The sequence below is a fragment of the Eumetopias jubatus genome, unplaced genomic scaffold (genome assembly GCF_037043125.1).
Source record: "Eumetopias jubatus isolate StellerSeaLion01/CBP00866 unplaced genomic scaffold, mEumJub1_p1.0 scaffold_9, whole genome shotgun sequence".
Taxonomy (NCBI): domain Eukaryota; kingdom Metazoa; phylum Chordata; class Mammalia; order Carnivora; family Otariidae; genus Eumetopias; species Eumetopias jubatus.
Window position 1 is genome coordinate 29,698,624 of NW_028274815.1, and position 25,795 is coordinate 29,724,418.

A 25,795-nucleotide genomic window follows, 5' to 3' on the forward strand; every position below is an offset into this window, starting at 1 on the left:
TGAGAGACGATGGACTCTGAAAAACAAACTGAGGGTTCTAGAGGGGAGGGGGGGTTAGCCTGGTGATGGGTATTAAAGAGGGCACGTTCTGCATGGAGCACTGGGTATTATATGCAAACAATGAATCATGGAACACTACATCGAAAACTAATGATGTAATGTATGGTGATTAACATAACATAATAAAAAAAAGTCACATGCTTAAGCAGGCATCCCTTAAACAATATTTTTGATGGATATAGCATCTCAATTGACAAGTTTTTCTTTTTTTCAGCACTTTAAAGATATCATCCCACTTATTCTAAACTTTACTGCTTCTGGTGAGAAGTTTGCCATCATTTTGTAAGTAACAAATCATTTTCTCTCTGGCTGCTTTCAAGATTTTCTCTTCATCTTTGGTTTCTAGAGGTTGAAATATATTTCAAAGTGTGGTTTTTCTTTGTCTCTACTCTGACTGAAGTTTACTGAGCCTCATAAATGTTGAATTTATATCTTTCACCCTATTTGAGAAACTTTTGCCCATTGTTTCTCTAAATTTTTTCTGTATCTATTATTTATTTCCTCTCCTTCTGGTTGAATTACATATGTACTTGACCAATCAATAATATCCTATGGGTCACCGAGGATATTTATTATTTTAATCATCTTTCTCTCTCATCTTCACATTGGATAATTTTTAATGATCCATCCTCAAGTTCAATGATGCATTCCTGTGCAATCTAAAATTTTCTTTTCCAATATTACACTTTCAGTTCTAAATTTTCAATTTTTATATTTTTAGAATTTTAATTTCTCTTTGAGATTCTCCAGGTGTTCATTCAGCATAACCACATTTTCCTTCAAGTCCTTGAATATGTACATAATAGCTTTTTTTAAAACCTTTGTCTGCTAGTTCTAGATTTAGTTTTGATAGACTTTATTTTTCTTGACTATGGGCGACATATTCCTATTTCTTCTCAAGTCTGGTAGTTTTCATTGTGTGCATTAGACTATGGACAATGGAGTGTAGGGAGTCTGAGTTACGACTCCATCCTTTAGAGGGTGTTGACTTTTGTTCTGGCAGTTAATCAAATTACTGTGGGATGATGTTGGTTCTGTCAGACTTGGTCCTGTGATTTGTTGTGGCAGATTTTTTTGTTTTGTTTTGTTTTGAATTCACAAATGTGGTATGTCCTTTGCCAAAGATGTGATAATATCCTTAAAATATCAAAAATGTAGACATTGTGAGGTCTCTAGCATTGACAGCTCCAGCTACCCAGCAAGGCCTCTCCACTCTGACTGGGCTGGAACTCCAGCGTCTTTCAGAACTACAGAACCTCTAATAATCAGCTGACCTCTTTCAGCTCTGTCTCTGCTAGACCTTATAAATACTTCCCTGCCATGTGTGCAGCTCAGTCCTTGACCAGTTATATATGAGGAACTCCCACACAGATGTTTGGGTCCTCCCTCTGTTCAGCTACCTCCTCTAGTATGCTACCCCACAAATTTCAAATATTTAAGGCAGCATGGAATTTTGCTCTGCTTCCTCTGCTTCCTCAACCCAGAAATTCAGCCCACTTTTCTGCTTGGGGTCCATCTTCCTGCTCTACAATAGCCAAGTGCCATAGATGGAAATCCAGGGAAATCTTGGTCAGTCACTGGCCTCACATTGTGTGTTTGCCTTTTCTAAGGGATCATAGTCCTATGTTGTCTTTTGTTCAGTGTTTGAAAATAGTTACATTATATATTTTGTTCAATTCTGAATTTTTTTTAATTGAGAAGGTAAATTACCTTGTTGTGGCCAAAAGCTGAAGTCATCTGGATCTATTTTTTTCCTCATAATAGCTATCAGCCCTTAATATATTATATATATTAGTTTATTTTCTTATTATAAGTCTTCCCCCATTGCATCTTGATGAAAAGATCCAAGAGAGCCAATATTTTGTCTACTGTTTAATGCTCTAATCACCTCATCTAGAATAGTAACTAACACATGTGAGGTTTTTTTAAAGTCACACTCGGATGGGATAAGTGGGTGATGGACATTGGGGAGGGTGTGTGTTGTAATGAGCACTGGATATTATATCAGACTGTTGAATCACAGTCCTGTACCCTTGAAACAAATAATACATTATATGTTAATTAATTGAATTTAAATTAAAAAGACAAAAAAGATAAAAATAAATAAAAATAAAAAAATCACTCATTGTTCAAGAATGGGTGAGCAAATTCTGTAATCTCATTCCATAATCTCATGTCCATAATCTCACAGATTCTCAGTAAATTAGCATTTTAAAGCAATATTACAAATTTTCAGTTTGTTTCTATAATTGTGAAACAAAGATCTTTAAACTGGTATATCTCACCGGACAACTGTCACCAATATTTAATTCTCAGAGTAGTGGCGGTGTCCTTGTAGGGTTTGCTTATATCCACCATTGTTTGCCACATTCCAAGTTCACCATTTTATTATAAAATGTATCATACCTACAAATATGGATGTGTGTATACTAGTGTACATAGTGTTTTGTATAGTTTCAGAAATAATAGTAAAACCTATGAACCAACCACCCTAATCATGAAACTATCCATTACCATTAACTTTGAGGATCCTTGTGTGCCCTTCTTGATTTCATTACCTTCCCTCTACCCTAAGTGGATTCAACACAATTCTAATTTTTATGTTAATTATTTATGTTAATTTTATGTTAATTATTCTTTTGCTTTTAGTTTTCTGTGTTATATATGAACACATATTTGTATTGTTTGCTTTTTTATAATTTTGAACTGACATTTATTGTAGGTAGTCTGTGATTTTCTCTTTCTACTAAGTACTATTTTTGAGATTCTTACATGCTAATGCATGTAGCTATGATTTCATTTTCTGTAATACACCAACACATGAGTATACTGTAATGTAATTACCCATCCTACTGTTGACGAGCATTTGGACTGCTTCTAGTTTTTTGCCATTACAACAGTTCTTCTCAGGATGATCTTATACATGTCTTCAGATATAACATGCAAGAGTTTCTAAAAGGTATGTTTACACCTAGTAGTGGAATTTTTTAGGTCTTTGGTATGGAAATGTTAAATTTAAAAGATGATTTTAAATAGTTTTCCAAAGAGTCTGTTCCAGTATACACTCCAAAATGCAGCTCATAAGGGTTCCCATTGCTCATTATACTTACCAATATTTAGCACTATCAGATTTATAAATTATGGCCACTCTGGTGGGTGAAATGTTATTTTATGATGCTTAATTTGCCTTCTCCTGATTACAAATAAGATCGAATATATTTTCCTTTTTACCAGCCATGCATATTTCCCCACTGCAAAATGTCTATACATATCTATTGCCCATTTTTTTTCTATTATGTTGCTTCCTCTTGTTGATTTATAGATATCTTTATATAGTATGGATACTAATAATCTCTTTATTATAATGTTTATCAAATAGCTTCTCCAAGTCTGTGGCTTCTTCTTCCCCTCTTCTTAAAGGTTACTTTTGAAGGACAGAAGTTGTTAATTTGAATGTAATCAAATTTCTCAGTCTGTACTCAGCTCTTTTGTGAAAAGAATCATTTGTGTCTTGTTTAAAAGTCCTTCTATACCCCAAATATAAGTTCCTCCTCTCAAGTTCTTTTTCAAAATGTTTACAATTTCACCTTCTCATGGATGTCCTTGTCCCAACTGTATTTGGCTTTTGTATATATGAGGAGGGGATCCATTTTCATTTTTCCATATGGATAAGTAGTTTTCCCAAATGTCATTTATTGGATAGCTCTTTTCTTTGCTCTCTGTCCTGCAACACCAACTTGTTTAATTATCAAATTTCCATATATCAGCATAAGTCAATTTTTAAGCCCAGTATTCTATTCTATTGTCCTATTTCAGCTAACAGATCTCCTTTTTAAGGTGCCGCTATGAGCATAGTCCCACTCCCTAGATTTTTTTAGTCTCTTTGCCTTTTTAGATTTTCTGGCTTTAACTGTCTGTTTTATATTCACAAGAAAGAGAGCCTGCCTAATGGGCCCTAGGCAATCAAGTATCTACTCCAAGTTCCCTAATGCATGGTAGGGATCAGGATCTTCCCCAAGCACAGAGAGGGCTCTGCTTCCAGAGAGGGTGAAACTATTGTGGGAAAAGGAGCCAACCCAGGGCTTTCTGTTAAGAGAATGTCAAAGCATGATACTATAGCCGTATGCAGTTACAAAATAGCACGACTAAATTCTTTTCAGAAACTGCTCACCAAAGAGCCCAAAAATAATTATGACAATGAAATATTCTTTGCTTACCAACAAGACAAAGATTTATTCAAATTATAATTGATAATATTCGAAAGGACACAATGGAAGAAGCACACATGCATTGATGGTAAGAAGTGAATTCTTTTTTAAAAAATTTTTTATTGTTATGTTAATCACCATACATTACATCATTAGTTTTTGATGTAGTGTTCCATGATTCATTGTTTGTGCATAACACCCAGTGCTCCACGCAGAATGTGCCCTCTTTAATACCCATCACCAGGCTAACCTATCCCCCCACCCCCCTCCCCTCTAGAACCCTCAGTTTGTTTTTCAGAATCCATCGTTAAGAAGTGAATTCTATACAACTTTTCTACAGAGCAAATTAACAGTATTTGTCAAACACTTTAGAAAGTATGTACCCCATAAAAGAGTAATTCTAAGGCATTATCTTATGAGAATAATCATATATTTATGAAAAGATGTCCTAGGTCAAGTTCTTCATAAGTAGAGTGTAAGACAAAGATTTATTCCAAGTGATTTATTAAAGAAGTGCTCCCAGGGGAAAGCAGTAAGCAAGTGGAAGAAGCAGGAGCAGGAAGAGAGGAAGCAAAGCAAGGGTGTAGTTGTAGGTGAAGCTTCAGGCAGGCTTCAGCTAATCCCTCAGGGAAACTTTGAAGTTGAAGTCATGCCTCAGAGTTGTCCCACCAGAGGCAAAGTTCCTGTGCAGTCATATCCGGACACCTGCCCGTCATTGTTTCAACATTGAATTTCCCAGACACTTAATGATGTTGTTACAACAGTTGTATATTCCAGTTAATTAAAATTGCAAAACAAAACAAAACAAAATTAAACTGAATTATTTAATAGTTAAAAGTGGTAAAGATAATAACATATGATCATTAAATATCTAGTTCTTTAAGAAAATGGCAAAATGCTCATAATATATTTTTAAAAATCAATATAAAACTATGTGTATATATATTGTGAGGCAAATTATATTATAAATAGATGATAGCGAAATAGGAACACATATGCAGGAATAGTTATATTTTCTACCCTATGCTCCTTACTTTCACAATTATTTACTATTATAAGTACACACTACGTTTTTGGAAAAAGAGTGAAAGCAAATGAGAAAGCAAGAGAAAGAGAGATCTGTCATTAACATGTATAAATGTAAATATGCAAATTGCATCAAGCTGAATGCCATTCCCTCCTGGGCTGCTTTTAATTGGAAACTATTTGGGAAGTGCTTCTCTCACCTCAACTCCACTTCATCCATTCATTCAGCATCTGGCTACCTGTTCCCTGTGTCTTGGGGCAATGCTTATACCACAGCCTGTGATGTAGACACCCTGATGATTCTAAATGCTGTGGCCATGAGTGTGTGTGTGTGTGTGGGTGCGTGTGTCTACATGCCTTAATTTCCACAGCATAAACCAACAGAACTGTCCTGTGCCATACATTGGAAATTGTGACTGAGAACCATTGTCATAGGTGATGCTGGAGAATATTGGACAACTTTAGAAAGCCCTGAGTGAGCTACAGGGGGAAGAACTGAGCCGCTTCAGGTAACTGCTAGCCACAGGAAGGGCATCTGAGCTGCCATCTCTCTGTGGACCATCTCACAGTTGCTGGTGCACAACTCCACAGGAGAAACACTGGGGAGTCCCCTAGGGCAGCTCCATGCATGAGCCAGTACCATCCCTGCACTCACGGCATCGCTTTCAAAAGGCTACATATTTGCTCTTTCTAATCTAAGTTATTTTAAGTCAAGTAAAAGTATTACTTAAACTAAAGGCCAAATCATTTTATCTTAAAATTAGTTTCAAAAACTTCCTCTACCTGAAATATGTCCTTCACATTTGGATGTCTCAGAATTGGCCAAATGAATTTTTGTGTAACCTCACAATATGTGGCTGAAATTGAGAAGAAGCATGAGAAATTTCAGCAAATGGGACTTTATATACACACATATATATATACATGAGAGAGGAAATAGGAGTTTTAAATGAAAAGGACTTTTCCATCCATAAACAAAGGGTTAGCACTTTCATATTACTGTACAATCCATTTAACATCCTTGGGTAACATAAAAAAAACTTTATCATCCATGGCTTATATCTATTTCAAACAAAATTTTTCTGATTTCTTATTTTAAAACAAATTCTAGATTGTACCAGAATATGCAATAACATATACATACACATAAGACCATCCACATTCCTTACATTGGGTTATATTTTCCTGTATTTATAGTCCTTACAGTAGAGCAACATCTGAAAAGTCATGTGAAACTATAAATTAACGTTAAAAATCACATTTTTGTTTTATTCCTCTCAACTAAAATCAATATTCTTCATTTTAAAGTTATTTAAAGATTATTATTCTAAATATATGTAGCAAGAGCATTATCCTAACTATCAGAGATTTACTTTGAAAGATAAACTTCTACCCTTCATCACTGTATCAGTTTTCTGGGGCTGCCATAACAAATTACCACAAACCGTGTGGTATAAACAACAGAAATGTAGTTTCTTAAAATTTTCAAGGCTGGAAGTCTGAGCTCAATGTATTGGAAGTGTTGGTTTCTTTTGAAACCTCTCCCCTTGCCTTGTAGACGGCCATCTTCTCTTTTTGTCTTCAAATGGTGTTCCTGTCTGTGTCCAAATTTCCTCTTCTTATAAGGACACCTGTCACACTGGATTAGGGCCCACCCTAATGGCCTCATTTTACCTTAATTACCTCTTTATAGACCCTGTCTCCAAATAGAGTCAATATTCTGAAGTATTGGGGTTTAGGACTTCTATACGAATTGGAGGTAGGGGAAGACATAATTCAGTCCAATCACAGACACTTGGGCTCTCTCCATAGCTTGGCTATTGTTGATAATGCTGTTATAAACAGCAGAGTGCATGTACCCCTTGAGTCTGTATTTTTGTATCCTTTGGGTAAATACCTAGTAGTGCAATTGCTGGGTCATAGCGTAGTTCTATTTTTAACTTTTTGAGGAAGAGGGACCTTTTGGATGTAGATAAAGATTTGAAAATCACCTGCATACAGATATTAACTGTAATTGAAATTATGGAACTAAATAGACATGCCCCAGCAGAGTGGGCATGGTAAAAAGAGAAAGGACCTACCACCCCAAAAAGACCAAAACTAAATGGATGAATAGAGTAGGAGCTCTCAAGGTAGCCTGAAGTTAGAGGCCAAAGAAACAAGGAAAACCACGGAAGTGGGGCATCTGGGAAGACAAAAGAAGAAAGAGTTTAAAGGAGCGGTTAGTGGTGTATAATGTTAAATGCTCCGAAATGGCCAAATAAGAACAAGGCTGAATTTTATAATTTCATAATTTATAAATTTAAATTGTACTAAAAAATATATAATATAAAATTTAACTATATAATAGGGAATTTAATTATAATTTATACTTAAAAATTATAATTTATAAAGGTCATTGGTGACTCTCTTAATCAGTTTGAACTACTAGAATAATTTACCATAGACCAAGTAGCTTAAAACAACAAATATTTGTATCTCACAGTTCTGGAGGCTGGAAAGGCCAAGATCAGGGTTCCAGCATGGTTGGGTTCTAATGTGTCCATCTTTTGACTTCTTCACATGGTAGAAAGCAGAGAGCAGAAGCAAACTTTTTGGTGTCTCTCCTTATAAGGGCACTAATCCCATTCATGAGCACTTCACCCTCATGACCTAATGACTTCCCAAAAGCCCACCTCCTAATACCATCACATTGGGGGTTAGGATTTCGGTAGATGAATTTGGAGGGACACACATATTCAATCTATAGCAGTGACCTAAGTAATTGTGATGATATAGTGGAAGCAGAACCAAATTGCTGTTGGAAGAGTGAATGAAAAGTAAGAAAGTAGACACTCAAGTAGAGATAATCTTTCAATTGACATTTCTATACTTTTTCTTCTTATCTGCACTGTACTCTCTATTACAGAGTTTGTTGTTTAAGACAGTGTACATCCCAATCAAGATTAAATTTTATGCAGATTTACTATTATTTTTATTTACTAAAAATATGGTTAGAAAAAAATACTCCAGAAAATCTTTAGAATGGGTTACAAAGACCTCTTTGATTTGTCCCTTATATAGCTGAATCCCTTTATCTTCAGTTATTCTTCCCAGCATCTCATCATATTTCCATTCATTTGCCCCAAATGCCAGAGCATCTCATGCTTCCGTGTTTTCACATACAGTGCCTTCTTCTGTATGCACTGCTGTCTCCTTCACATCTTCTATACCTGGCAAACCCCTCCACATGCTTTTAGGATCCATTCATGTCACCTTCTCTGCAAAGCCTCCCCTGACATCCTTCTTCTCCAGTGTGACACAGATGACTTAATACTCACCATGCCTTATATCTGTCTCTTTTATGGCAACTATATAATCTGAATCCAAACACCCTAAGATTTCCTTAAATGACCTCACTATATTTTTTTAGAGAGAGAAAGTGGGGGAGGGGCAGAGGTTGAAGAGAGAGAATTCTAAGCAGTTTCCATGCCTGGCATGGAGTCCAACATAGGGCTCAATCTCACAACCCTGAGACCATGACCTGAGCCAAAATCAAGAGTTGAACATTTAACCAACTAAGCCACCCAGGCTCCCTGACATTTTCTTTCAATAGAGACAAATTTATCAGATAATCATAGCTAGCAAAGCCTTCTTTCTTCATTATTCTCATACTATCTCTGCAAGATAAAAACCACTGGGTCCTATATTTTCTTTAGCAAAGAAAAATCTTATAAAGGCATTTTATGTACATCTAAGAACAATTTTTAGGTTATTCCTCATATTAAGCAGGGAAGACTTATGATACCATCAATATCTGAAATGAACTGTGGAACTCACTTCCTTAATAGAAATAGTTTTCTTCATCAATTTAATCAACTATGTAGTTTTTCCCATGCCTCACAAATGTGATCAGCTTTCAGGAAATGGTGAGTATGTTACCCCCACATCAAATTTAGAAGCATTATGAGCTAGCATGTTGGAATTATGGAGTTGAGAAACAAGAAGCCCTATAGGAAAGAAGGGTTTGGAACATAATAATGATTTATCTGTGATTCAAGGAATGAAACAGCTCTAATGGCGATGCTGTAACATTGCAAGAGATTAAAAATAAAAATGATAATTTCCCAAACCATCAGCTTTTATTGAATGGGAAATAAAAGTAAAAATAAATAATACAAATTATATAATCTCCAAATTCAGCTAAATAAAGTATTGACAAACTAAAATGAGAGGATAAAAGCTAAAAATATATTATTAATAAAAATCTATGAAAAGGAAATTGTCCTGAATAAATTACAGACACGAGTCAGATAACAAAATTACAAAGAGAATTATGTAAAATATAATAGCCCTGGGAGAGAGCAATATGATCAACTTTGTTAAAACCTATTCAAACCTATTTTGCAGCTCATTATAGAGTAGAAAAGATGATTAAATATGGACATCATCTCAAAATCCGGTGTTTAAAGCATTAAGCCTAGAAACATTTATATTTCTTTTTTTAAATAAATTGAACACAAAACTAGATTTAAAGAATAAGCAGAACAAAATAAATAATGCATCATATTTAGTTAATAATTTTGCTATTTTATCTCTGAACTGAAATCCTGCTCAGGCGTGAAAGCAAATTTCTTCAGAGACTCTGAGAAAGGAAATCAAGTTAGTAACATGGAGTTGGACCAAACATAGACTATGATGTCAAAAGCATTTTTTTTCAGAATCAATAGGTGATGAAAGACATAAAAATCATACAGAGATTTATTTGATCAAAACCATATGCTTCCCAGCCAATACAGCTTTGTAGTAAAACTAGTTAAATTTTGTATGGTCAGTGCTCAGAGCATGCCTTTTTCACCGCAGAAGTAATTGTTTTTCAGTTTCCAAAATATGGCCTGTTAATATTATTTTTTAAATATTTGAATTGGTAATACAGTCACATTATTCAGTATAAAAGCAGTATAGCAGAAAGTCTTCCTTCACTGTCCCTCACCAGGTATAACCTTTGTGAGTATCTGGTATATCCTTTCAAAGTTTCTTTATAGAGGTAAAAGTGAATATGAATATACGATCTTGTTTCCTACCTCTTTAGACACACAAAATTATATTTTTTTCCAATTCCTCGCCTTGTTTCCATCAGTAAACACATACCTTGGTAAGCATAATATATCAGTAACATTTTCAGATATATTTGGAATAGATTTGAAGGAAAAAAGTAGTCTCATGAATTTCTAATTTCTAAGAATATTTTTATTTATTTCCTGTGTTTTATATTTCTACTTTCCCCTTTTATTCTTGGCAAAGTTAGATTGTTGTTTATCTGTTTATGATTTGTTGAAATAAGACTAATAACACATACTATACATTATATAATACATACATATATATGTATATGTATGTATGTGTGTGTGTATATACATGTGTGTGTGACTTTGATAGGTTTACGCTATAAATTAATTTGCGGAGGGCGCCTGGGTGGCTCAGTCCATTAAGCGACTGCCTTCAGCTCAGGTCATGATCCTGGAGTCCCTGGATCGAGTCCCGCATCGGGCTCCCTGCTCGGCGGGGAGTCTGCTTCTCCCTCTGACCCTCCCCCCTCTCATATGCTCTCTCTCTCTCTCTCATTCTCTCTCTCCCAAATAAATAAATAAAATCTTAAAAAAATTGTTTTAAATTAATTTGGGGAAAATGACTATAATTTCAGTCTTCCCATCCAAGAATAAAGACTCTATCTTAAATTTGCCAAATCTTCTTTTGTCACTTAATAACGTTTTTTTCCATGAATTTTCTCATTAAATTTTTTAAAAATTCTGAACTTTTAAATAGAAGTGTAAGAGTTGAATGAGTATTCTCTTTTTATATTCAGAATGATTCAGACCACCATTGTTTTCCTTTCTTCGTTTTTGCAAAACTAAGTTGTTTAGTGAAAGTGTTTTGGGAGTCAGCCAGGTTGCCTTTAGAGCCATATTTTGCCATTTTCTAGCTGTGTAACTTGGGGCAAGCTATTTAATCTCCATGGGCTTCCTTTTCCTCTTTTATAAAATGAGAATGATTGTAATAGTATCTACATCATAGTGTTATTGTGATAGTTAACTGAGTAATAGATCTAACAGGCTAATAATGTTGCGTGGTGTAATAAACACACAAAAGTGGTGGTGATGATGATGATGATGATGATGATGATACGGTAGAGCAGTAACTTGAATTGATAACCCTGGCAAGGAATGTGCAAGGTGTGTGTGTGTGTGTGTGTGTGTGTGTGTGTTTATGTTTGTTTCAATAAACAACTGCTTACTCAAATTTAATTTGCTTCCCTTTAGTTGTCATGAAACTTGCTTTGGATCAGTTATCCTGTTGCTCAGGCCAAAGATGAAGAAAGCAACCCTGATTCCTCTTTTTCACATACCCTATAATTCACCAGCAAGTCCTGCAGTTCTTCCTTTAAAATAGAACCCAGTTCAGACCTCTGCACACCACTGCTAACACTGTGTTCCAAACCAACATCTCTGGCATGATCTGTTTCACCTGCTTCCCCACAAGCCTTCCCACTGCTGAAGTGATTTCTTTAAACCTAAATTACATCACATTGTTCCACACCCGAAACTTTCTCATGACTTTCCATCGAGTGAAACACAAATTATTTGCAATGGTTTAGTGAACCTCTATGATATGATTTCTGCCTTTATCTTCAATACAGATAGCCATTCCTCCTCTCTCAATCCAGCCCAGCCACACTGGCTCTCCTGCTGTTTCTTGAATAGTCATATTCATCCCTACCACAAGATTTTATATTTGCTATTTTTTTAAATCTTGAAATCACTCTCTCTAGATCCAGTATGTACACAGTTTTCTGACTATTCAGATCTCAGCTCAAATATAAGGTTGCCAGATTAGGAAATAAAAACGTAAGATACCTAGTTAAATTTGAATTTCAGATAAATAATAAATTTTATATTCTCATTATGTCTAAAATATTGCATGGGACACATTTATACTAAAAAGTTATTTGTCATTTATCTACAATTTAAATTTTTTTGGTCATCACATATTTTATTTGGCATTCTTGCAATTAGCTCCTCAAAGAGGTCTGGTACCCTGTATCAAATAGGCCCCTCTCTTCCTCTGTCACTCTCTAATCTCCAACCCTGCATTATCTGTCTTTATAGCACTTACCACTACCTGAAGTGTTATTTACTTGTTTATGATTATGGAAAAATCTTCCTGTCTAAAAATGTATATTTCATGAGGACAGAAGATTTGTCTTTTATTATACCTTCTTGCTGATGCCCAGCATGTAATAAATGCTAAAATATATGTATTGAATTGTTAAATGAATAGCACATGGTTATGTCAAAAATGAACATAAATGTTTCTTTCTTACATTTTCTAAACACAGAATATTTCTAGAGAAATACAAAGCTGTTTCCATCACACAGTCTCAGACAATTTAAAAATCAGTGTGAGACTCTTCTCCTAGAGATACGTTCTCAAAGCACAAAAAGAGGTTATCTTTTCCACTTTTATGTTACCCTTATGCAACATCCAGACTCACTTCAGAATCAGTTAAGACTCTGCTAGATAAATAAAAACAAATTAAAATGTAAAGCAGAACATTAACTTATAGATATGGGAATTATTAGAGGTCAACATTTTAATTTTACAAATAGAGAGACTGAGTCTCAGAAATAAAAACTAATTTTCCCAAAGCCATGAAGTTGACATATTTGTTTGTACGGTTTACTACCAATTTTCTGCCCACTATGTTATAAGCTCCCTGAAAACAGAAACTTGACCTATTTGGTTGATTGATTGCTTACAGCACCTTGAAGAGTGCTTAACACATAATAGGTGCTCGTATTATAATATGAGCTCAACACATAATATTTGTAGTTGAATGATGAATCAATGAACTGAAATACGACTCCTGTGACTTTTAGCCAAGTGGTCTTCCTTTAAGATATGGCATATTGTTTTATTTAACAATGATGGGCATTTACTGAATTACACCAATTCTTTTATTTAAAAAAACTAAAGAAAAATTTATTTACCATATTATAAATAAACACCAAGTTTTCAACATTTAATTAAGTCACAATATCCACATATAAAAAGAGGACCCTATCTTTGGAAAGTTTTATTTGACTCAAACCTCACAAAATGATATATGAGAAATTTAAAGCTTTAAATTTTCTTTAATTTGTACAAGAGTAGATTTATGAAATAGAACACTCTAAATTATCCCTGCAAATGAGTGTCTTTGGAGCATATCAAATAATAGTCTGTCTATGTTGGATTTCAGTGGTCATAAAACTTGTTCTGTCTTGTTAAAAGAACAACTACATTACAGAAGGATTTGGTGATAAGAAAGGATTTTATGAAAGAAAAACAGAGCAAATATTATATCTTCAAATATAAGCCATGTGTCCAGAAGTATAAGTCAGGGGATTTCTGAGTGGACTGGAGACATGTAAGTGACAGAAAAGCACGGACAAAATGGTTTACCTAAATGCCTATAGGGCTGACAGATAAATGAATAAAACAGGAAACCAGTAGAATGTATGTTCTATTTAAAATGGATAGCCTCTTTTCACCAGGAAAAACATGGCTTTAGTGTGGTCAGATTTTTCTTTTTTTTTTTTTTTTTAGGGAGCCAAAATCACTGATTTTTTTTTTATTATGTTGTGTTAATCACCATGCATTACATCATTAGTTTCTGATGTAGTGTTCTATGGTTCATTGTTTGCGTATAACACCCAGTGCTTCATTCAGTACGTGCCCTCTTTAATACCCATGACCAGGCTAACCCATCCCCCCACCCGCCTCCCCTCTAGAACCCTCGGTTTGTTTCTCAGAGTCCATAGTCTCTCATGGTTCGTCTCCCCCTCCGATTCCCCCCGTTCATTTTTCCCTTCCTACTATATTCTTCTTTTTTTTTTTAACATATAATGTATTATTTGTTTCAGAGGTACAGGTCTGTGATTCAACACTCTTACACAATCAGCGCTCACCATAGCACATACCCTCCCCAATGTCTATCACCCAGCCACCCCATCCCTCCCACCCCCCACCACTCCAGCAACCTTGAGTTTGTTTCCTGAGATTAAGAATTCCTCATATCAATAAGATCATATGATACATCTCTTTCTCTGATTGACCTATTTCGCTTAGCATAATACCCTCCAATTCCATCCACGTCGTTGCAAATGGCAAGATTTCATTCCTTTTGATGGTTGCATAATATTCCATTACATATATATATATATATATATATATATATATATATATATATATATATATACCACTTCTTCTTTATCCATTCATCTATCAATGGACATCTTGGCTTTTTCCATAGTTTGGCTATTGCGGACATTGCTGCTTTAAACATCGGGGTGCACATACCCTTCAGATCACTACATTTGTATCTTTGGGGTAAATACCCAGTAGTGCAATTGCTGGATCGTACAGTAGCTCTATTTTCAACTGTTTGAGGAACCTCCATACTGTTTTCCAAAGTGGCTGCACCAGCTTGCATTCCCACCAACAGTGTAGGACGGTTCCCCTTTCTCCGCAACCTCTCCAACATCTGTCATTTCCTGACTTGTTAATTCTAGCCATTCTGACTGGTGTGAGGTGGTGTCTCATTGAGGTTTTGATTTGGATTTCCCTGATGCCGAGTGATGTTGAGCACTTTTTCATGTGTCTGTTGGCCATTTGGATGTCTTCTTTGGAAAAAGGTCTGTTCATGGCTTCTGCCCATTTCTTGATTGGATTATTTGTTCTTTGGGTGTTGAGTTTGATAAGTTCTTTATAGATTTTGGATATGAGCCCTTTATCTGATATGTCATTTGCAAATATCTTCTCCCATTCTGTCGGTTGTCTTTTGGTTTTGTTGACTGTTTCCTTTGCTGTGCAAAAGCTTTTTATCTTGATGAAGTCCCAATAGTTCTTTTTTGCCCTTGCTTCCCTTGCCTTTGGCATTGTTCTAGGAAGAAGTTGTTGCAGCTGAGGTCGAAGAGGTTATTGCCTGTGTTCTCCTTTAGGATTTTGATGGACTCCTGTCTCACATTTAGGTCTTTCAACCATTTTGAGTCTATTTTTGCGTTAGTGGTATAGTGTATAGCGGTGCACATAGCTGCCTTCCAAAATCACTGATTTTTTAAAATGTGAAATCTGGTGTTTTATAAATATCATACAAGCCAAACAAAATTGCGGTCATACTCAATATGAATGTCAGAGATAAAATAAACAGAAAAAGAAACTAGAAATTACAGATAACAGAGAGAAAAATAATCACTTTTTAAAATCTAATTAACATAAGTAGAAAGGTTAGAAAAGTATTACATCCATAAAAAAGAACAAGATGCTATTAATTTGTTTAAACATGAAAAAAACATTTAAAATGAAAAATAGCCAAAAATACAAATTAATGATATGGAAAAAATCAATTAAATAAATGGAAGATAACGTCAAAATAATCTTTCAGACATTATAATAAAAAGGCAATATGAGAAAAAAAAATTAGACGATCATTCAAGTCTTTCTTCCATATTATAGGAATTTCAGGAAAAGACAAGTGTGAAAATGGAAAGAAAAATTGTCATATCAGTAATACACGATAATCTCCCAAAACTGTTTGAAATGGGTTCCAGTTTGAAGAGACCCATCAAATGCCAAGAGAATAAATTTTAAAAGATACACATATCATTGTGAAATTTCAGAAGACAAGAAATAGAGAATCCCAAGATCTTCAAGTGAACTTCAATAGCCCTTCAATGCAGAACCACAGGTCATAAACATGAAATAGGTATCAGAATGATGTCAGGTTTTTCAGCTGTAATCCCAGATTCTAAAATGCCTTCAAGCCTTCAAAATTCTGAGGGACATTGATTTTCAGTCTACAATTCTAAACCAAGTCAGAATAGTGTGGTGGTAAAATAGTCATTTTCTCACAAGCGAAGATTTAAAAATTTACTTTCTATGCTACTTTAAATCGAGAAAGAAAAATATGTACAAGCCAAAAAACAGGAGATCCAGCAAGAAGAAAGCAAGTAGAATTACCAAATCCATAGGTGTCTTGGAGAGCAACCATTTCAGACTGACAGAGGAGAAGAAAAGTTATGGGAAGAGGAAGGTCTAAGGTATAGATGTGAAGAATGCAAAGAGTTTAGGTTTTCCTGAGGTTAAGTTTTACTAGGATAGGTGTTTTGTTTTACAAGACAGCTAAAGAGAGGGAGGAAGGGAAAGAGAAGAGCTGAGGCTTGAGGATAATTACAAGAAGTTATGATAATTATAAACCAAAGAATTATGCTAAGGGATAGAAGACCAAAAGTTGGCATAGAAAGCAAATTATAAAACTTTGCATATTGAATCCTCAACTCTCTGCTAGAATCCAAATTGATTCTGTCACTCCATCAGCATATCTGCCTGGGTGCTCTGCAGTTATCTTAACATTTCCAAAAAAGAAGACATTTCCCCAAACATTCTTCTCTTGTAATCCCTCTTTCCATTAAGGGTTTATAATCCAGAAGAATCCTAGAAGTTATGATCCTTGTCTTCCAACCAAAACATACTAGACATACTATAAACATACTCATCTTTCCAGGTGTTGTCTTACTTAAGGTTCTCACCATTTCTTTACTGATGTTTTATAATAGCCTCCTACCTTTGCCCCCTGCTCCTAGTTTCTCATTCTTTCAATGCATGCTCTACATTGATTTTATTATTCCCTAACAAAAACCCTTTAGTAGTTTTTCTGTTGCCATAGAATCAGATTCATCATATCTAGCAAAGTATTTCAACAGAATTTCAATCTGTTAAAGCTTCATCTCCGGTTATTGCAGTCATCCTAAGAAGAATTGACATCTCTTAATATACTCTTTCTTGTCTCCATGTCTAACAAAAGTATCCAAAGACTGAATGGGATTGAGAAGACAATTTGCAAAGAGATTCATCCACTTTTAGCTACAAAGGGCCAGTTCTCATGATTCATGTATTAAATCATTGAACTAAAGGTTATTGGAACAGTGTCAGCACATGTATTCTTCATAGCATCTATGATTTTGGAATTACTATTGTAATTTTACAGATGAATTATTCTCATGAAAATTAACCATTTTGATCAAGATAAAGAAATAAATGATACAAAAGCCCATGTTAACCAAAATCCCCTGTAAATTAAGAGCTCATGTTTCACAGATGGCATGATTTATATATAGAAAATCCTAAGGAATCCACTAATAAATGAGTTCAGTAATGTTGCAGTGTAAGTCAAACCCAAAAATCAATTGTATTTCTATACACTAGCAGTAAACAATTCACAAGGGAAATTCAGAAAACAATTATATTTACAGTAGTATCAAAATAAAATATTTACAAATAAACTTAACAGAAAATGTACAAAACTTATACACTATAAACTAAAAAATGTTATTGAAATGGATTAAAGAAGACCTAAATAAATGGAAAGATATCCCATGTTCATGAAAAGACAGTATTATTAAAATGGCAATACTCCTCAAATTTGTCTATTTGGAAATAAGGATTTGCAATCCTTATCAAACTCCCAGTTGCTTTTTCAGAAACAGAAAAGTTTATACTAAAAATCTAAATGGAAATGCAAATGACTCTTAATAGCTGAAAAATTTTTGAAAAAGAAGAAAGTTGGAGGACTCATACTTCAAGGTCTCAAAACTTACTACAAAACTGTCATAATGAAGACAGTGTAGTACTGGTATTAAGCTAGACATAGATCAGTGAAATAGAACTGAGTGTCCAGATAACTCCTGACATTTATGACCAATTGATTTTCAACAAGGATGCCTAGACAATTCAATGGGGGAAAAATAGTCTTTTCAATAAATAGCACTGATACACTGCGACATGCAAAAGAATGAATAACTCTTACTTCACACATGTACAAAAATTAACTCAAAATGGATCAAATAATAAATATTCGGAGCTAAAACTAAAGAAAGCATGCAAAATCTTCATGGCCTTGAATCAGGCAATAGTTTCTTAGTATGATACCAAAAGCACAAGCAACAGAAAAAAATAATTTGGGCTTCATCAAAATTAAAATCTTTCATACTTCAGAGGACAGTATTGAAAAAGATAATTCACAGAATTCAAGAGAATATTTTCAAATCATATATCTGATTAAGGATGTGTTTTCAGAATATATAAATAACTCTTAAAATTCAATAATAAAAAGACAGTAAAGGAAAGGAAAAAAATTTATAAATAAAAATTAGCAAAGAATGTGAATACACATTTTCCAAAGATTTACTAGTGGCCAATTAGCACATGAAAAGATGTTCAATATCATTAATCATTAGAGAAATACAAATAAAAACCATAATGAAGTATCATTTCACACCTGCTAACATGGTTATAATAAAATTTTTAAAAAGCTAGAAAATAACAGGTTTCCATAGGATGTGAAGAAACTGGAACCTGCATACATTGGTGGGAATGTAAAATAGTACAGCTGCTTTGGCAAACAGTTTGACAATTCCTTAGAAAGTTAAGCATAGATGGCCCAGCAATTACACTCATAAGTATTTGCCCAAGAGAATCAAAAACATATCCACACAAAAACTTGTACATGATGTTTATAACTTATTCATATGGCCAAAAGGTGAAAACAACCCAAATGTCCATCGGTAGATGAATGAATACACAAAATGTGGTATACTCATATAATTGATATTACTTGCTCATTGAAGGGAACAAAATGTTGATAATGCTACAGCATGGGTGACCCATGAAAACATGATGCCAAGTGAGAGAAGCCAGACACAAAAAGGCCACATAATATATGATTCCATTCATATGAGATGTCCAGAATAGCAAATCCATAACAACAAAAAATGGATTAGTGGTTGCCAGAGGCTTTGAAGGTGGGTGATGAAGAATGGGGAGTGATTTGTAATGTACAAGAAGTTTCTTTTGGGAGTGATAAAAATTAGATAATGATAATGGTTGCAAAAAATAGTTAATATCTTAAAAGTCAGTGAATTTTATCTTTCAATAGAGTGAATTTTGTAAGTAAGTAAATTATATCTCAGATTTTTTTGTAAATGGTTCATTTGCTTCATCTTTGTTCTACCAGTGAACCGAATAAACTGTGACTTTGTTGGAGATTCTAAGGGGCGGGGGTATGAATCTGGGAAATAAAATAGTTTTTAGCATCTGACTTTAATAAAAACAAACAAAAAATGGACCTCTTCTTGCAGAGCTAAGAAGTACAGCAAGCATTTCCAGAATGAGCGTTAGGAAATAGGACAGGTGTTGTACGGTTGGACTACAGGGTGTGTATGGGGAGTGCTAAGCAGAGCTTGGGAAAGGACAGACGAATGAATGAAAGGTTAAACGGCCTTTCATGAAAGGATGAAGCAATTTTGACTTTTTAATATGGAACAAGTAGTTTCAAAAACTAGCATTATTTAAGAATCACCTGAGAAACTTTTGAAACTATTCCACTTCCCTCAGTGCTATCACTTCAGAACTGCTGATTCTGTCCATCTCACAGGGGCTAGGAATCTGTAGTTAAAGTCCCCTCAGGTGATTCTAACGGTGGGTCTCAGAAACGCTTTGGGATGCCATGGCTATTTTGAGAGTGCTGATAAGGAAGGACAGGTTCTGAATGAAAGCCATGGCATTGAGGGTGTGAAGAAAAGAAGAAAGAGAAGGACATTTAGAGAGGCCTAGTAAGATTCATTTCACACGGGTTTTTTTCTACATATTTTTATTAAGCATCCATTCTATATGGAAAACAGGGTCTAAAGTGTTGAAATCAATCCTCTTGCAGCCTTTATTCTATTTGACAAAATACAGTATGTATGGAAGAGTAAGAATTTAAATGATAACTTTAAGCTTTCTAGCAAGACTAGCTGGATAGGTGGCCTATGTTGGCCTCATTCATTAAGGAATAAAATAATATTAGGAAACCTTTATGTGTCAGGTGAGGACTTCACACACATTCACTCTTTCATTCCTCACAATAAGCACATCTGTGTTTTAGAAATGTGGACCTGTGCCACAGGGAGGATGGTGGGCTGCCTCTTGAGCCTTAGCTGGGGGGTTGAGGGGAGAGGTGGGGTAGAGCCAGAATTTGAACCAAATAGTTGACTCCAGAGAGAGACTATAGTAAAGTCAATGCTTTTCTTAGCCAAAATCTCATTTTTATTGGGTTAGTCTATCCCTGACTTCCATCTCTAGGGTCTGCAGTATTTACTCTAGAGAAGACATCCTTCACTTGGAGTCTTCAGATGAATTGCAGGAGGGCCATGAATCCATGAAATAGCATGGAAATTTTTCATGTGAATGCTTACTTGCATTCTTTTTGGAGAGAGAATCCATAACTCCAGTAAAATGAGTTCATGTCAAAAAAAAAAGATTAAAAATATCTCTTCTGTTACCCATTTAACTCATTTTATCACGTCTGATGAAATTTGTAGGAGAATACTTCCTGTGCAAGCATGTGTGGTGACAGTAATTTAGAGTGGAAGCCTCGCTTCCTTGCACACTGCCTCCAACCTCAAGTCTATAGCTGGGTCATCTCCATACAGAGGGAAAGCATGGATCTATTCCTTTACCATGTCACTGAAGTTTTGCTCATCTCTAAACAAATTATTCTAAAATTTCCTTCATTAATTAATCTATTACATGTGCCTGAATGACTTTTCTGAGGTCCTTGACTCACATCTTCTGCACTTGTTTTGTTCTCAGGCTCAGTTCCTGTTGCTATCAAAAAGGGCGCTCCCCTTGAATGAGGGAGTGGTGAGGGTTGAGGAGGCCACATTAGTTGGTCCTTGGATATCTCAGTGGTGTTGTAGTGAAGTACTAAAATTATGAGACTCCATATCAGATTGCTAGAGATTGTTCAGCCATGCTGGTAGTTCCCCTTAGCTCCTACACAACCTTCAGGGCAGAGGAAATGATGCAACCCACAAGGCAGAGGAAATGATGCAACCTGAAAGGGAGAAGAAATGATGCAGACAGGAGGCAGGTTCTGTGGTAATCCCCGGTTGACACATAGCTTTCAGAGTCACAGACTAAGTCCCACTTTGAAGCAGAAGACCTCCAGCTTGTACTTTCTCACTCTCCTGGCTTCTTTGCAATATGTTTGGCCGTGTAAGCTTTTCAAACCAAGAGGCTCCTTGGAGTTAACACTATTTCAAGAGTTGATGGAAAAGCAAAAAAAAAGGTTTCAGGGGCATAGAGATGAAAGAAAGACCTTTTTGTAAATCCCCCTTCCTTGTACCATTTCATTCCCTGTTATTTACTCTGGACTGAATGCAAAAATGAAAGCAAGGAAGACAGAAGCACCTACCAAAACTCAGCAATGTGGACAGTTAAATAATGTGCCAATGCCCTCTTCGGTCTTTCCCCAACTGCCAAATAGTACTTTGATCTCTAGTTTTCAGTCAGTTCCTGAAATGCTCTTCTAACTCCATTTTTTCTGTCCTCTCTCAAAGATTTAACCTCCTCCTTACTTCCAGATGCCCTCATATCTTGGTCAACTCTAGAACCACCCACAATCTCCATTTTTTTAAAGATTTTATTTATTTGACACAGAGAGAGAGCACAAGCAGGGGGAGTGGCAGGCAGAGGGAAAGGGAGAAGCAGGCTCCCTGCTGAGCAGGGAACGGGGTGTGGGGTTCGATCCCAGGACCCTGGGATCATGACCTGAGCCAAAGACAGACACTTAACTGACTGAGCCACCCAGGCACCCCCCACAATCTCCATTTTAATAACATCTCAATATGCACAATTTCCTACAAAGCTAGCCCCTAATTCCTCCAATGCACAGCTGTCTCTGAGTCCTCCTTTGTTCTTGAATCTTCTGCAGCAATTAAGGAGGGAACTAAAGGGCCATTTTGTGAGTGGAATAGTGCTGATCAGGGGCAAGCAAGATGGAAGAGAGTGCTTACTTTTCTCTAACTTGCTTTGATAGAGCTGCTCCAGGGCTGCATGTGTTACAGTCGCAAGCCTCTTAATAGTAACCAAATTAAACTCTAATTAAAAATAGTTAACTTCTGCTTTATGTTCACTGCGTAGCCGGCATTTTCTTTGACCGCTCTAAGTGCAGTCTGCCATTTAATCCTCTCAACAATCCAGTGAGCTGGACTCCTTTATTATCCCCATTTTAGAGATGAGAAAACTGAGGCTCAGAAGAGTTAAGAATGATCTGTAAAGGTCATACAGGTATTAATTGAGAAAGCCTTGATTCAAATTTAGAACTATTTGATTCCATAGTGAACACACATTAACAGTATTAGACCACTTTTATGTCAGATCATATAGTTTTGCCTGCAAATAACAAAAAAACCTTAGATGAGATGGGTTAACTATTTCAAATAACAAGAAGATTAGAGTTACACGTTTCCAAGTTAGTTAAATCATGAGGTCTCCAATGTCAAGACTTGGTTATATTCTCAGAGATGTTTTGCCTTTCTTTTTATGATCATAGGATGGCTGCCATGGTGCCAAACATCATCTCTTCATTTGACAACATCCAAGGGCAGAAAAGAAATGGGGAGGGTATCTCTTCCTACATGTGTCTATTTTTATCAGAAAGAAAAATCTTTCCCAGAATTCCCCAGCAAACACTCTTCTAAGTCACGAGTCAGAGCTGGGTCACGTGCCCCATTCTCACTGTTTAATCAATCATGGGCTAAGGACTACCCTGCCTTGTTTAGTCTACCCATGATTCACCCCATGGAGCCCAAGAAGGAATCTACCTACCCTGAGTACATTGCCATCCACCTGAATTCCTAAACAGAATCAGAAGCTGTTAATAGGGAAGGACAGGGTAAGTGGCTGTTGTATAGACAACCAACAGTGTCTCCTACGCATTACCTTTTAATTTTGTGCTTCATCTCTCCTGTATTCATCAGGATTTCCTTCACCTATCCAGATTGCTACTCTCCAATGCCAACATGAAAATACACCACAGATTCTATACTTTTGTAACCAATGAGGAGAAAAAAATTTGAAGTATGAAAAATTTGGTGTATTTTAATCAGGTAGAAAATATATGAATCGGGGCACCTGGGTGGCTCAGTTGGTTAAGCGACTGCCTTCAGCTCAGGTCATGATCCTGGAGTCACAGAATCGAGTCCCGCATCGGGCTCCCTGCTCAGCAGGGAGTCTGCTTCCCCCTTTGACCCTCCCCCTCTCATGCTCTCTCTCTATCATTCTCTCTCTCTCTCTCAATAAATAAATAAAAATCTTTAAAAAAACAGAAAAGAAAATATGTGAGTCAAATGATAAATATATGACTATTATTCTCAAATAATTATAATGTATATTAAACATTTATATTTATTTATAATGTATATAAAAAATAAATTTATTTATATTTGTTTATTATACATTATATTAAAAAATTATAATGTATAATAAACAAGTCAAAGTACCTTCCAATTTATAATATTTTCACTCTGTTTCACACAACCCCCTTTTACTGCTCTATACAGATATTTCATAGCTCTTTATTTTCTCTTAAAAACTTCTTCCTTCTCAAAATTTCTTCACAATCTACCTAGTTTTGTGTCACAATAGTTATTTATGGATGAGAGAGAGTCTCTAATTTTTTCTGTTATTTTCTAAACTTCCACAAAAGAATGTTATTTTTCTGCTCTTTTCCAAACTGGTCAAATATTGTCACAAAATGTAAATTTACCTGAATAATTGAGAGTTGATGTAATTGGGTATGTCATCACATTGAGACATTCTGATTCTAAAAAGTTGATTAATTGGAACCTTCTCAATAAGGAGACTATTTTATGTATGTAATGTGTGTGTGTGTGTGTGTGTGTGTGTGTGTGTGTGTGTGTGTGTAACACATGAATCTCTTGCCCCTCTTGAAACCATTTAGGGACAAAGAAGCCTACTGTGATCTTTCATCGCTTGAAGTCCTGGCCCATACATGTCATTGCAACCACATTTATTTTCTTGCTGCTCCTGGAATTTGTCCAGGTTGCCCTGACTCCACTAATCCCCCTTCCTATTTTATTTTAAGGCATACGTTAAAATTTATTTTTTATGGAAATTTACCTTTTTGGGAGGGCTAGGTACACTATACTTCATTGATGGTACATGATATGGTAGGGATCCCCAAGTCCCCCCCTTCTTCAGGGGGTCTGGGATGGAAACTGTGGAGGTTGGGAGATTCTTAGTGTGTTAGGGAATGAATTGGGGCAAGGACTCCCCAGCAGCTGAGGGCCTCTCTATCTTCCTCTTGCTCTTCCTAGGGCTGGTGGACCAGGGGTCTCTTACTCCTTGAAGGCCATGTGAACCATAAGGTCCACCACCCAATTGTAGCCAAATTCATTGTCATACCAGGAAATGAGCTTGATAAAGTGGTCATTGAGAGCAGTGCCAGCCCCAGCATCAAAGGTGGAAGAGTGGGTGTCACTGTTAAAGTTGCAGGAGACAACCTGGTCCTCAGTGGAGGCCAGGATGCCCTTGAGGGGGCCCTCCAATGCCTGCTTCACCACCTTCTTGATGCCATCATATCTGGCAGCTTCCTTCATGTGGCAGGTCAGATCCATGACTGACATTTCAGGGGTGAAGACACAGAAGGCCATGCCAGAGCTTCCTGTTCAGCTAGGGATGACCTTGCCTACAGCCTTGGCAGCACCAGTAGAAGCAGGGATGATGGTCAGGCAGCCCCTCAATCATCATACCACAGTTTCCCAGGGGGGCCATCCACAGTCTTCTGAGTGGCAGTGACGGTGGCATGAATTGTGGTCATGAGTCCCTCCATGATGCTGAAGTTGTCATGGATGACCTTGACCAGAGGAGCCAAGCAGTTTGTTGTGCAGGAAACATTGCTGACAATATTGAGGGACTTGTCAAACTTCTCATGGTTCACACCCATCACAAACATGAGGGCATCAGCAGAAGTGGGAGAGATGATAAACCTCTTGGTCACACCTTCAAGTAAGCCCCAACCTTCTGGTGAAGACCCCAGTAGACTCCAGGACATGCTCAGCACCAGCATCACCTCATTTGATGGGTAGGATCTCAATCCTGGAAGATAGAGATGGGCTTTCCATTAATGGCAAGTTTCCTGTTCTCAGCCTTGACTGTTCCATGGAATTTGTCATGGGTGGAATCATACTGGAACATGTAGACCATATAGTTGAGGTCAATGAGGGGATCACTGATGGTGACAGTATCCACTCTGCCAGAGTTAAAAGCAGACTCAGTGACCAGATGCCTGATATGGGCAAATCCATTTACTCTGACCTTCACCTTCATCTCTCAGGGACACGGCTGGTACTAAACCAGAAGATGTGGCTGTCTGTTGAACCAAGAGGAGCAGACCACATTTTCAGGTTAAAATGAATAGTAGAAATGATCTTGCCAACCTCTTCCATTTTATACACTAGGAAACTTGGACGTGGGTGGAATGAGGCTGCTTGTTCATGGTCATGCAACTCTTTATTGCTTTGAGAGGATTTCTGCTCCCCCAAACCAGATGAGAAGGGATAGGAGAAGGTCATGGAGAG

At 36.2% G+C, this 25,795-nt stretch overlaps 1 pseudogene; it reads right to left on the minus strand.

The window, feature by feature from the left end:
* Nucleotides 1-24,553: 24,553 nt before the first annotated feature.
* On the minus strand, nucleotides 24,554-25,544 carry LOC114219650 (glyceraldehyde-3-phosphate dehydrogenase pseudogene; annotated as a pseudogene).
* Between the last annotated feature and the right edge of the window lie 251 nt (nucleotides 25,545-25,795).